The sequence below is a fragment of the Sphaerodactylus townsendi genome, linkage group LG08 (assembly GCF_021028975.2).
Source record: "Sphaerodactylus townsendi isolate TG3544 linkage group LG08, MPM_Stown_v2.3, whole genome shotgun sequence".
Taxonomy (NCBI): domain Eukaryota; kingdom Metazoa; phylum Chordata; class Lepidosauria; order Squamata; family Sphaerodactylidae; genus Sphaerodactylus; species Sphaerodactylus townsendi.
Genome location: NC_059432.1, coordinates 105906391 through 105919380, shown reverse-complemented (window position 1 = coordinate 105919380; position 12990 = coordinate 105906391). Strand labels below are relative to the sequence as shown.

Here is a 12990-nt window from a genome sequence, read left to right as displayed (position 1 = left end):
CAATGCAGCGGGATGTTTCATTGCTTCAGTCAAGAAAGCTCTACAGAAACAAGTTATCAGTGCTCTTCAGATCTGTTCTTTCACACCCAGCACCACAGAGCTTCCTGTTCGTGCATTTCAAGGTAACTATATGAGCATTCCTTGCAAAGTCCTAATTTACCTTTCTTAAAAGACCTCATTTGTCAATTGGCCACATCTGCCACACACGCAGAATAATGCACTTTCAATCCACTTTCACAATGGTTTACAAGTGGATTTTGATATTCCGAACAGTAAAATCCCGCTGCAAAGTGCATTGAAAGTGGACTGAAAGGGCGTTATTCTGCGTGTGCGGAAGGGGCCTTAAACAGACTGGATCATCCCACTGTCCCAAGTCAAAACAATTTGACTATGTGCCAAGCTTCAGATGACTATCTTAGGCTGAAGAAGAAGAAGAAGAAGAAGAAGAAGAAGAAGAAGAAGAAGAAGAAGAAGAAGAAGAAGAAGAAGAAGAAGAAGAAGAAGAAGAAGAAGAAGAAGAAGAAGAAGGAGAAGAAGGAGAAGAAGAAGGAGAAGAAGAAGAAGAAGGAGAAGAAGAAGGAGAAGAAGGAGAAGGAGAAGGAGAAGGAGGAGGAGAAGAAGAGGAAGGAGAAGGAGAAGAAGAAGGAGGTGGAGGAGGAGGAGGAGGAGGAGGAGAGGAAGAAGAAGGAGGAGGAGAAGAAGAAGAGGAAGAAGAAGGAGAAGGAGAAGGAGAAGGAGAAGGAGAAGGAGAAGAAGAAGGAGAAGGAGGAGGAGGAGGAGGAGGAGGAGGAGGAGGAGAGGAAGAAGAAGGAGGAGGAGGAGGAGAAGGAGAAGGAGAAGAAGAAGGAGAAGGAGGAGAAGTAGAAGAAGAAGGAGGAGGAGGAGGAGGAGGAGAAGGAGAAGAAGGAGGAGGAGGAGGAGGAGGAGAAGAAGAAGAAGGAGAAGAAGAAGGAGGAGGAAGAGGAGGAGGAGGAGGAGGAGGAGAAGAAGAGGAAGAAGAAGAAGAAGGAGGAGGAGGAGGAGGAGAAGAAGAAAAAGAAGAAGAAGAAGAGGTGGATTTATATCCCCCCTTTCTCTCCTGCAGGAAAACCCAAAGGGGCTTACAATCTCCTTTCCCTTCCCCACTCACAACAAACACCCTGTGAGGTAGGTGGGGCTGAGAGAGCTCCGAGAAGCTGTGACTAGCCCAAGGTCACCCAGCTGGCGTGTGTGGGAGTGCCCAGGCTAATCTGAATTCCCCAGATCAGCCTCCACAGCTCAGGCGACAGAGCTGGGAATCAAACTCGGTTCCTCCGGATTAGATACACGAGCTCTTAACCTCCTACGCCACTGCTGCTCCAAGCTTGTGGCCAGCTTTATCTTCTTCCCGTGATCACCCGAACACGAGGTTTCTCTTCAGCGCACTCATGAACTTGCAGAAATCTAGCAGGGCACTCCTAAGGGGAGTTACTCAAGTCCAAGCCAATTCATTGCAATGAGCTTAGACTGGAGTAACTCTGCATAGGACAGTGCTGTTAAGTTTCCAAACTCTAACGGCCAAGAGACCTCCGTGCCTATTTTTGCTTATTTCTTCCGAAGAGACAACACGGCCTGCAAGAATGGATCAGGCAGAAAATATCCAACGGACGTTCACCCACTGAATGAAATGCCAAGCAAGTCACGATCTCTCCTCGAATAAGCTACCCATACGCTGAAAACTTAATTTGAGACTTCATGTGTTATGCATCCAGTCCCTGCGACCTCAAGTCCTTTTCCTCCAGATCCCTTAAAGCAGAGGTGTCCAACTCTGGTGCTTCAGACATTCATGGACTACAAGTCCTATCATCCCCTGCTGGCATGGCAGGGGCGATGGGTATTGTAGTCCATGAACGTCTGAAGCACCAGATTTGGACACCCCTGACTTATGGATCTAGTGCCATACAGTTTCTCCCTGCTGAAGCTCCTCCTGCTGAAGATAAGTTTTAAACCTTACCACCAGCTATTCGGGCCCTGCGGGACCTTGGAGAGTTCCGCAGGGCCTGTAAGACCGAATTGTTCCACCGGGCGTTTGGGGAGGCCGGCCGCTGAGGTCTGCCCCGCCCCTTCCTTTCTCCCTTCCCCCTTTACTTCCTGGGTTCTTCACTTCTCTGTTTTGTTTTTCCAGGGTGGATTTATGAAGTCTGTGTTTATGTTGGGACGCCACTGCAATGCATTGTTATTAATCTGTTTTAATGGGGGTTTATTGTAATTATTGTTTTTATCATGTTGTTCACCGCCCAGAACCCTTCGGGGGAAGGGCGGTATACAAGACTAATTATAAACAAACAAACAAACAAACATTGTTTACCCTACTCAGTTTTTTATCTTTTAGTATTTCCTTTTAATCGAAAATGTCTTTATTGTTTAAAGGGCAGAGCCTTTTAATGTTGGGCGACGTGTTAGCAGATCCCTTAAATCAGACTCCCACCCTCTGCCCTCCACCAAAACTCGGCTTCTCCATAATCACTTGTGGCTGCTAAATTCATATTTTTTAAAAACTCTTTTCTCATCCTTTCCAGCTGCTCTTCGGTAGAGTTGATCACTGACCCCTGCAGTGACGCGGCTTTCCTGGGAAAATATGAAGCAAAAAAAAAAAAACATGCCCAGCTCCCTAGACAGAGAACAGTCCACTTCAGCATATTTGAGTTATATTTAGTATATTTAGAGCTGGAAAATATCTCATGTTAATTTTATATCCAAAAAGCAAAAAAAAAACTTCAACTGAAATATCTGATCCAAGACATTCAATCTCCTTTCCCTCCCCCGCCCCCAACAACAAACACCCTGTGAGGTGGGTGGGGCTGAGAGAGCTCCGAAGAACTGTGACTAGCCCAAGGTCACCCAGCTGGCATGTGTTGGAGTGCACAAGCTAGTCCGATTCACCAGATCAGCCTCCACGGCTCAAGTGGCAGAGCGGGGAATCAAACCCGGCTCTCCAGATTAGAGTGCACCTGCTCTTAACCACTGCACCGCGCTTTCCTTCCCACCCACTTAGCACAGCCTCCAGATCAAGTCTGAACATCTCTCCCTTCCGAGCACTGCAGCCACCTGGCGCTTGTCACACTCGAGTTCCTTCCTGCCGCTTTGCTAACACAAGTCTTTCACATCCCACTGTCCTAACCAGATGGCTCTTCTCATTTAAACTCCCTCTGATCACTTCCTGAATGCGCCCGACTCAACACAAACCCGCTGTCCTTCCCGTCAAATGCTTCCGTGGGCTTGATTTCCCCTTACCTGTCTGAAACATTTCTACGCTGCCCTTCCACCCTGCTCCAACATTTCAATGCATCCTTGCATCCTCCATTTCATCCAGCGTGGTGAAGTGGTGAAGAGCAGGTGCATTCTAATCTGGAGAACCGGGTTTGATTCCTCCACCTGAGTGGCAGAGGCTTATCTGGTGAACCAGATGTGTTTCCACACTCCTGCATTCCTGCTGGGTGATCTTGAGCTAGATGCTCTGCCAGGCAAGGATGCATTGAAATGTGATCTTGAGGTGATCTTGAGCTAGATGCTCTGCCAGGCCCCAATTGGTTCAAATTTTAAAGCATCCAGACAGAATGTATCCTCTTGGCAATAGCCAGAAGTAGAGCTGTAGAATCATTTATGTTGCTGGCAGTGACCAGGAGGACAATCCTAAGCAGGGATCTAAAACCAGTGACTAAGTAGTTCAATTCTCCCATAAAATGTAGCTAATGCTGCCCTTCCACCCCGCTCTACCATTTCAATGCATCCTTGCCCGTGAACTTCACACCTGCAGGTTTGTAACCCTCAGATGTGTGAAGATCTCCTGTTTGCACAAAATGGCTGCAGCGTCTCTCCTAGTTGGCATCCAGCGCCAAACACCAGAACGCCCACACGGTGCCTCTTCTCCCATATGGTTCAAATTTCCCAACACCAACTTTCTCCTTTAAGACTTCGGCACAAACTCTTCAGCTCCTTTCTCACATGGAAAGTAAACCGAGGTGCATAAGAACATAAGAACTAGCCTGCTGGATCAGACCAGAGTCCATCTAGTCCAGCACTCTGCTACTTGCAGTGGCCCACCAGGTGCCTTTGGGAGCTCACATGCAGGAGGTGAAAGCAATGGCCTTCTGCTGCTGCTGCTCCCGAGCACCTGGTCTGCTAAGGCATTTGCAATCTCAGATCAAGGAGGATCAAGATTGGTAGCCAGAGATCGACTTCTCCTCCATAAATCTGTCCAAGCCCTTTTTAAAGCTATCCAAGTTAGTGGCCATCACCACCTCCTGTGGCAGCATATTCCAAACACCAATCACACGTTGCGTGAAGAAGTGTTTCTGTCAGTTCCTGCAGCTGCAAGTTAAACTAAGTTAAACTAAGTTAAAACTAAGTCGATGCATGCAGCGTTTCTCCTGACAACTCCTTCCCCATTTGCCTACCTGTCATCTCCCCCAAACAAGGACCACGTATTCCGTGAACTCCCATAAAATGTAGCTAACAGGGAACCAACCTGGGGCAGCTCCATGGTGCTAGTATGTACAGACAAGCAGGGACTTGCAGGAGGCATCCAATTTCCCACTCTATTTCCTCTTTCCTTTCCCTGAGAGTTCCCACGGTCCCTCCCATTTTTCTCTTTCCTGGTCTCCTTCCCACGCAACAGCCAACCTACATTTATCCGCCCCTCTGCCTTCAGCTGTCCCTCTGATCTCCTCAACGGCATCTATCCAGGAAAACTATGGCCCAGTTGAGTGGTGTCAGCCATTTGGGCAAGGCCCACTTACATGGTAGGAAACCCTCAAGTACCTCCCATTCTGTACCCACCCACCCCCACACACACTATTTCCTCTTTTCTCCCCCCGTTAGCCCCCAAGTCCTCCCCCCTTTTCCTGCCTCCTTCTCAGTCATTCACCTACCTACCTTTTATCCGCCTTCTATCCTCGGCTGTATTATTTCCTCAGCTGTATTATTTATTTACTTCGTTCATACCCCACCTTTCTCTTCAGTGGGGACTGGGGCAGCTGACACCATCCTCCTCTCCTCCATTTCATCCAGCGTGGTGAAGTGGTGAAGAGCAGGTGCATTCTAATCTGGAGAACCGGGTTTGATTCCTCCACCGGAGTGGCAGAGGCTTATCTGGTGAACCAGATGTGTTTCCACACTCCTGCATTCCGGCTGGGTGATCTTGAGCTAGTCACAGTTTTCTCAGAACTCTCTCAGCCCCACCTACCTCATAAGGCACAGGTATCAAATTCGCGGCCGTCCAGATGTTCATGAACTACAATTCCCATCAGCCCTTGCCAGTATAACCAATGTTCATGTTGGGAGGGACTGATGGGAATTGTAGTTCATGAACATCTGGAGGGCCGCAAGTTTGACACCCCTGTCATAAGGTGTCTGTTGTGGGGAGAGCCAATTGGCCATGCCAGCAGAGGCTGATGGGAATTGTAGTTCATGAACATCTGGAGGGCCGCAAGTTTGACACCCCTGTCATAAGGTGTCTGTTGTGGGGAGAGCCAATTGGCCATGCCAGCAGAGGCTGATGGGAATTGTAGTTCATGAACATCTGAAGCACTAGAGTTGGACACCCCTGCTATAGAGAAAATGGCTACTGTGGAGGGTGGACTCTATGGCATTATATCCGGCTGAGACCTCTCCCCTCCCCAAACTCTGCCCTCCCCAGACTCTACCACAAAATCTCCAGGAATTTCCAAACTGGGAGCTGGCAACCTCAGTCAGGTCTGGCCCCAATGAGTCCCAGTGAATGTGACAGCTGCAGCTGTTCTTTGATGAGAAAGTCTATCCACACTTTGATTACAACCAGTCTGGGCTCCTGCAATGCCACAAAATGACCTGGGCAGATAGGAGAGCTGGGCCAAAAGGAACACAACGCATTTCAGCAGAACTAAATGTAAGATACTACACTTAGGCAGAAAAAAATAAAACGCACAGATGTAGGATGGGGGACACCTGGCTTGACAATACTACACGTGAAAGGGATCTGGGAGTCTTCGTGGACGACAAACTGAACATGAGACAGCAATGTGATGCGGCACTCAAGAAAGCCAATACAATTCTGGGCTGCATCAAAAGGAGTATGAGTCCGCCCTTCTTCATTGCTCCTTACAGCTTTGTTATCTGCTGACTGAATATCGGCCAGTCCCCTCCCGGGGGGTTAATACCGGACATCATCTACTTATTTTAATAGTGGAAGATCACTGCTGCTAGTGTTTTAATGTTTAATTTATTTATTGTTTTAACTGAAACTATTTGTTGTATTTAAATGTTGATTGTTTTGTGAACTGCCCTGAGCCCTTCGGGGGTAGGGCGGTCTATTAAATTTAATAAATAATAATAATAATATATAATAATAGATCGAGGGATGTAAAAGTGCCACTCTATTCTGCATTGGTCAGATCTCATCTAGAATACTGTGTTCTGTTCTGGGCACCGCGATTCAAGAAGGATATTGACAAGCTCGAACAGGTCCAGAGGAGGGTAACCAAAATGGTAAAAGGTTTAGATTCCATGCTCTATGAGGAATGGCTCAGGGAGCTAAATATACTTAGTCTGGAGAAGAGAAGGTTAAGGGATGATGTGATAGCCATGTTGAAACAGTTGGAGGGATGTCATGTTGGTGAGGGAGCAAGCTTGTAATGGATTCAAGGTACAGGAAAAGAGATTCCACCTAAATATCAGAAGAACTTCCTGACAGCAAGGGCTGTTTGACAATGGAATATGCTGCCTCAGAGTGTGGTGGAGTCATGCTTTGGAGGTTTTTAAACAGAGGCTGGACGGCCATCTGTCAGGAGTGCTTTGACTGTGTGTTCCTGCATGGCAGAGGGTTGGACTGGATGGCCCTTGGGGTCTCTTCCAACTCTATGATTCTATGTGTTCTAGGTGGGGCTGCCCTCTCAGACTATTGGAAAATCAGTTAGTGCCAAACCTAGATGAATTGTCAATTGCTTGAACATTACGTATGCAGAAAGCACATTATGTCAGTACTAAAAGCCTCCTATTGGCTTCCCGGCATGATAAATACCTTGAAAGCGTGAAATAGGTCTGGATAAGGAAAGGAACGGCTGCTCCCACAAACATCTGCCTGTCAGTTATGATCTTTTCCATAAGCCCTGAGCCTCTTCAAAAGTGAGATGGGTATAACCAGATCCAAGACCTCTTCTGCTGTGATGTGTCCCTGCTGGAATTCCCCCGGCAGAGATCTGCCAAGCACCAAACTGTCTAGCATTAGCCACAAGATGTAAAGGCTACGCTCCCAAATCTTGTTCCCACAATATTGTGCAGATTTTAGTCTTAGACATCAGGGGTTGGTTTTTCCATCTGATTTTATTACTCGAAGTGAAATCGGAAGCCTTCCAGGACGAGTGCCATGGGTACAAATTGTTTAAATATGGATACACTAGCAGCATGATGCAGAGAGCAGAAAGAAATACTCTTGCATTCCTTCCACTCTAGGCCGCTCTGAAATGAAGAAGGAGAGGAGTGGATTTATACCCCACTTTTCTCTCCTGTAAGTAGACTCAAAGGTGGCTGACAAGCTCCTTTCCCTTCCTCTCCCCACAACAAGACACCTTGTGAAGTAGGTAGGGCTGAGAAGAGTTCCAAAGAACTGTGACTAGCCCAAGGTCACCCAACAGGAATGTAGGAATGTGGAAATGCATCTGGTTCACCAGATAAGCCTCTGCCACTCAGGTGGAAGAGTGGGGGATCAAACCCGGTCCTGCAGTTTAGAATCCACCTGTGAGCAGCAGTGGTGTAGGAGGTTAAGAGATCGTGTATCTAATCTGGAGGAACCGGGTTTGATTCCCAGCTCTGCCGCTTGAGCTGTGGAGGCTTATCTGGGGAATTCAGATTAGCCTGTACACTCCCACACAAGCCAGCTGGGTGACCTTGGGCTAGACACAGTTTCTTGGAGCTCTCTCAGCCCCACCCACCTCACAGGGTGTTTGTTGTGAGGGGGGAAGGGCAAGGAGATTGTAAGCCCCTTTGGGTTTTCCTGCAGGAGAGAAAGGGGGGATATAAATCCAAACTCTTCTTCTTCTCTTAACCACGACACCACGCTGACTCTTCTGACTTGTCTTCGTCTTCTGAAGAGCATTTCAGTTCAGCTCTACCCATATTTACACCAAAGTCAGTCCTGCATATGCAATAGGACTTCCAGATGTGTCACAGAACTTCAGTCCTCAAGACTCCTGAAAAGAATCACCCTCCACCACATTCACTTATCACTCTTTCCTCTGCACATTCTCCACCCATCTGCCAATACAGTCCTCTAAGTCACAACCATTAATAAGTAAAATAGCAACAGTGACTAAATCAGACATCATAGCTTGTTTGGATATGAAGTAGGAACAATCAAAAGCAACTGAGCTGTCATAAACAGCTTCATAAGTTTAAATATGTCCACAAGAACTACCGGGGATCTACTAAATTGTATGCTGGTACCAGCGGGATGTCGTGGTTAAGAGCAGGTGCACCCTAATCTGGAGGACTGGGTTTGATTCTCTGCCACTTGAGCTGTGGAGGCTTATCTGGTGAACCAGATCAGCTTGTGCACTCCAACACATGCCGGCTGGGTGACCTTGGGCTAGTCACAGTTCTTCGGAGCCCTCTCAGCCCCACCTACTTCGCAGGGTGTTTGTTGTAAGGGGGGGAGGGGAAAGGGAAAGATTGTAAGCCCCTTTGAGTTTCCTTATAGGAGTGAAGGGGGGGGGATATAAATCCAAACTACTATTCTTCCTTCTTGTAGCAGTTCTGCATCATTCAACAAGAGATTGTGACGTCCACTAACCAGGCCGCATTGCCTAACAAAGCTTCAGCAAAAATAGCAAGGGGTTCTAGCAAAGTTTTCCACCAAACTATGCATTCAGCTACAGAAGCCGCAACAAGACGTTTTCATGCTCCGTGAGGCAAACACACAAGCAAGTTAAGCACGAGCCATTTTAGTCAATGCAGCAAGCATTTCACACCTTGCGCAAGTCACAATAGATATTCAGAGGAATTTGACATTTTGCTTCATGCCTACTGAATCACACTACTTCTCTTCAACTGAGGCGAAGGGAGGAAGAGGAGACAACGGATGACAACCCATTCCTTGTTTTCCCTCACCAATACGAGCTGCACTCTCCTGTTTTCGGGATAGGCTCAGAAAGAAAGCAGACAAGGCAATTATGAGCAGATCACCAATTGCCACTCCTCACTTTGGAAAAAGCAACAATACAAGAAGAGATCCTTTCCAGAGTTCTTTGCTCAACCCACACTAGATGAATGAACTGAAGTGCACTATAGCATCAAAGTATAAAACATGCATGGGGGGCAAGGGAGAGTGATGGGAAATGCTACTTAAATCACATTCCAGAACAAATTATTTGAGTAGGATTTTGCCAGATCCTTCAAAGCATTATGTAAGTCTTTATCCAAACAGTGAACTTCTACAGAACAAAACTCATAATAATCTTTTAAGTACTAATAGGCTGCAATTCTCCCCAACAGGGATGCAGGACATTTACAACATTCTCATTTCCTCTATTTTGTCCACACAACCATGTGAGAAAGTTAGACTGATTGTGTCTGACTGGCCCAAGATGTGTTCATGCCAGATTGAGGACAAACCTTGGAAAGCCAGTGTGGTGAAGTGGTTAAGAGCAGTTGGACTCTGATCTGGAAAGCCAGGTTTGATTCCCCACTCCTCCACAAGAGCAGCAGACTCTTATCTGGTGGAGTGGATTTTTTTCCTGCTCCTTCACATGAAGCCTGCTGGGTGACATTTCCTAGTCACAGTTCTCTCTGAACTCTCTCAGCCTCACCTTCCTCATAAGAGATCTGTTGTGGGGAGAGGAAGAGAAGGAGTTGTAAGGTACCCTGAGACGCCTTACAGGAAAGAAAGGTGGGGTATAAATCCAAAGTACTCCTCTTCCCAGATCTAATTACACCATATATTGATTTCCTTCATTTAATACCCCACCTTTCTTGCCAAAGAGGCCCCAAGTTGGCTTGATTTTCCTCTTCTCTCATTACAGGCCCTAAGCAGAAAAGAACAGCTGGAAACCAGAAATGCAATTCTCAACTGAATCCACAATGTCACTCCTTTTACTATACCACACACTCCTTTTACTATACCACACTGTCCCTTCCAACCCTCTTCCTGGATGTCATTTCCTTCAGATTCATCCTCAAAGTTCATCTTTTCCACAAAACCTTTACACTAACCTCTGAATCTTCACCCCGACACTACCAAGCGTGAAAGCACATTTCCTGGCCTGAAAAGGCATTTTACCAATTGCAATCAACACCTCTGCTATTTCCTTCCATACAATGAAAAAAAAATGGCTTAGAAGTTCCTGGAGGGAGGTTAGCCTTCTTTACAATATCTTGCAGCACACTACCTGCAGGGAAAATAGGGTACAAGGAAACAGTTATTTTAAGCACCTTCTTTTGTCACTAAGGGAACCGTGAAACTGGGCTTCCATTCATTTCTCCTCTCCTCACCCCCATCTTACAACACCAGGCCACTCAACACAGCCAACATCTCAGCCCCACTGAGCACATCCCTACATGAAGATACCTAGTACTGATGAAGGCCCTTGATCAATCGAGTCCAGTATTGCCTATTATTCTGACTGGCAGCAGCTCTCAAGCAAAAGTCCTTCGCAATTACCTACTCCCCTGACTCTTTCTAATTTGCGGGAGGGAGGACTAAACCGGGGGCCTTCTCAATGCCACAGAGCCACGGCCCTCCCACACACAACTCCCCTGCAGGGACTGCACGCCTACCTCTCCCAGGGGCAGCTTCAACGCCTTTACAGGAAGGAGATCCCTCTCCCCTAAGGAATCCCCCTTAGTAACCCCCATTGCACGAGGAATCCCCTCCCCGTGCAGCTCCTAAGAAGAACAAGGGGCTGCAGGGCTTCCATATCCCCCCCCCCCCGAAATCCTCTGGCCATATTTACAGTCGAGGGCCTAACCAGATTAGCAGGAGGGGGTTGCAGAGCCTCCTCCCCCACCAAGACCCCCTCGGAGGAGGTGGAGGGAGAGAACAGGACCCCGCCCCCACCGCCGTACCTTTGTCGTTCGGCACATCCCGGCCGCAGAGAGAGGGCCCTTCCCCCCTCGGTCTCGCCTCCCACGTCCCACTCCGCACGGGCGGCCGGCAGCGTCTCCGCGACGCCTCACGTGGGTCGCGCAGCCCACCTGCACGGCAACGACCGGCCCAGGGGCTCTACGTCACTCTCCCGCGACGAGGCATCCAAGAGAAAGGCGGGGGAAGAAGGAGAAGGAGAAGAAAGGAGGCTGCTGGCGAGAGTTCGCCTTCTGCGCATGCGCTAACGGCGGAGCTGCCGAGTGGGAGGAAAAGGAGGAGACGGTTTTCGCCCAACGCGGGGGAAGGGAGGTGAGGAGAGGCAGTGTTGCGCGTGCGCAAAGGCGAACGGTTTGTTTGGGGTTCCCTTCCTAGTGCGCGTGCGTGCGTGATGCCCGGTTGCTAAGAGACGCGCCTGGCCTGCGCTTAAAGGAACAGCGCTATTATTGTTGTCATTATTGTTATTATTAATATCGATGTTGTTATTTATATTATTGTTGTTATTAATAATGTTGATGATGTTTTGTTGTAATTAATAGTAATACTACCGTTGCTTTTATTGTTGCTGCTATGATTATTAAAGGATCAACACACTATAAATATGACAGTAATTCAAATTAGCAATTCCATGAAGAGGATTCTGATTTTTATGACTCAAAATGTTTTGTTTTATTTGTGCATTAATCATTTATGTGTTATGGTATTTTTAATCTCTTTTTTTTTGCTTTGTTGGTTTTGGATTAAAGAAGAAGAGATTGGATTTATACTCCACTTTTCTCAGACGTAATGAGTTGTAGAGCGGCTTACAAATCTTTCCCTTCCTCTCCCCACAACAGACAACTTGGGAGGCAGGTGGGGCTGAGAGAGGTCTGAGAGAACTGTGACTGGCCCAAGGTCACCCAGCTGGCTTCATGTGCAGGAGTGGGACAACAAACCTGGTTGCCCAGATTAGAGCCCACTGCTCTTAACCACTACACTACGCTGCCTATTTGTATTCACTGCACTTCTTGACATGAGACAGGAGGCCAACTAGGCAAATCTAAAGGGATAGGTGAAGGAGATCCGTTGCTTAAAATATCATCATTAAAAAGTTTGCTAAAATAGTCATGCCAAATATCAGGGGTAATACAGGTAGGGGTAGGAGGCTTGCTTTGGTTAAAAGTATTTAGGACAGCCCAGAGTAGCTTGGAATTGTTAGAAGTTACTCCAGAGTGGAGATATTCCCATTGAGTGATGACATGTTCCATTTGGTTCTTCCTAATTAACTGGCAAAAGTTATTCCTACAATTTATGAGTAGGACCAGAGGTGGGATCCAGCAGGTTCTCACCAGTTCCCGAGAGTGGGTTACTAATTATTTGTGTGTGCTGAGAGGGGGTTACTAATTGGGTCTGCTTTTCCGTTAGAAATTCCATTAGGTCCAAAAATCATAAAGCCCTGTTGTTTCCTATGTGGCTGGTTAGCGAAGGTAGAAAACAGGATAATTCTCCCTGTCGGGCTGTTTTAAAAACATGTTTTAGAAATATGGTAAAGTTCCTTGTTTAAGGAAAGTATCCTTCTTTTGATTTCTAGAAACAAAATTAAGTATTTGAAAGTATTAAGTATTTGACAGGCAGTCAATGAAAGGAGAAGTAGTTGTTTCTGTTGGCAGTAGATAGGACTTGCTATAATGAGTTTAAATTATGGACAGAAAGATACCAGCTGGAAATTAGGAACTTTTTTTGCAGTAAGAGTTTTTTACAGTAACAGAGAAATTATTAATGCCCCGCCCCGGAATGCCCAGCCACGCTCCCGTCGTGCCTCGCCCAGCCCCATTGGCGCTACGCCACTGTTTGAATCCCACCACCATGGGAACCTGTTACTAAAATTTTTGGATCCCACCACTGAGTAGGACAAGGAGGTCCTGGTCTCCTGAAGCCCTAAA

General features: G+C 47.1%; 1 protein-coding gene across 1 annotated transcript in view; it reads right to left on the bottom strand.

Annotated features, from left to right (window-relative positions):
• SENP5 (SUMO specific peptidase 5) overlaps positions 1 to 11290 on the bottom strand; it is a 61553-nt gene extending 50263 nt beyond the window's left edge. The window contains exon 1 of the mRNA XM_048506172.1: positions 11053 to 11290. The gene's annotated coding sequence lies outside the window, so the exon portion shown is untranslated. The remainder of the gene's footprint in view (positions 1 to 11052) is intronic.
• Between the last annotated feature and the right edge of the window lie 1700 nt (positions 11291 to 12990).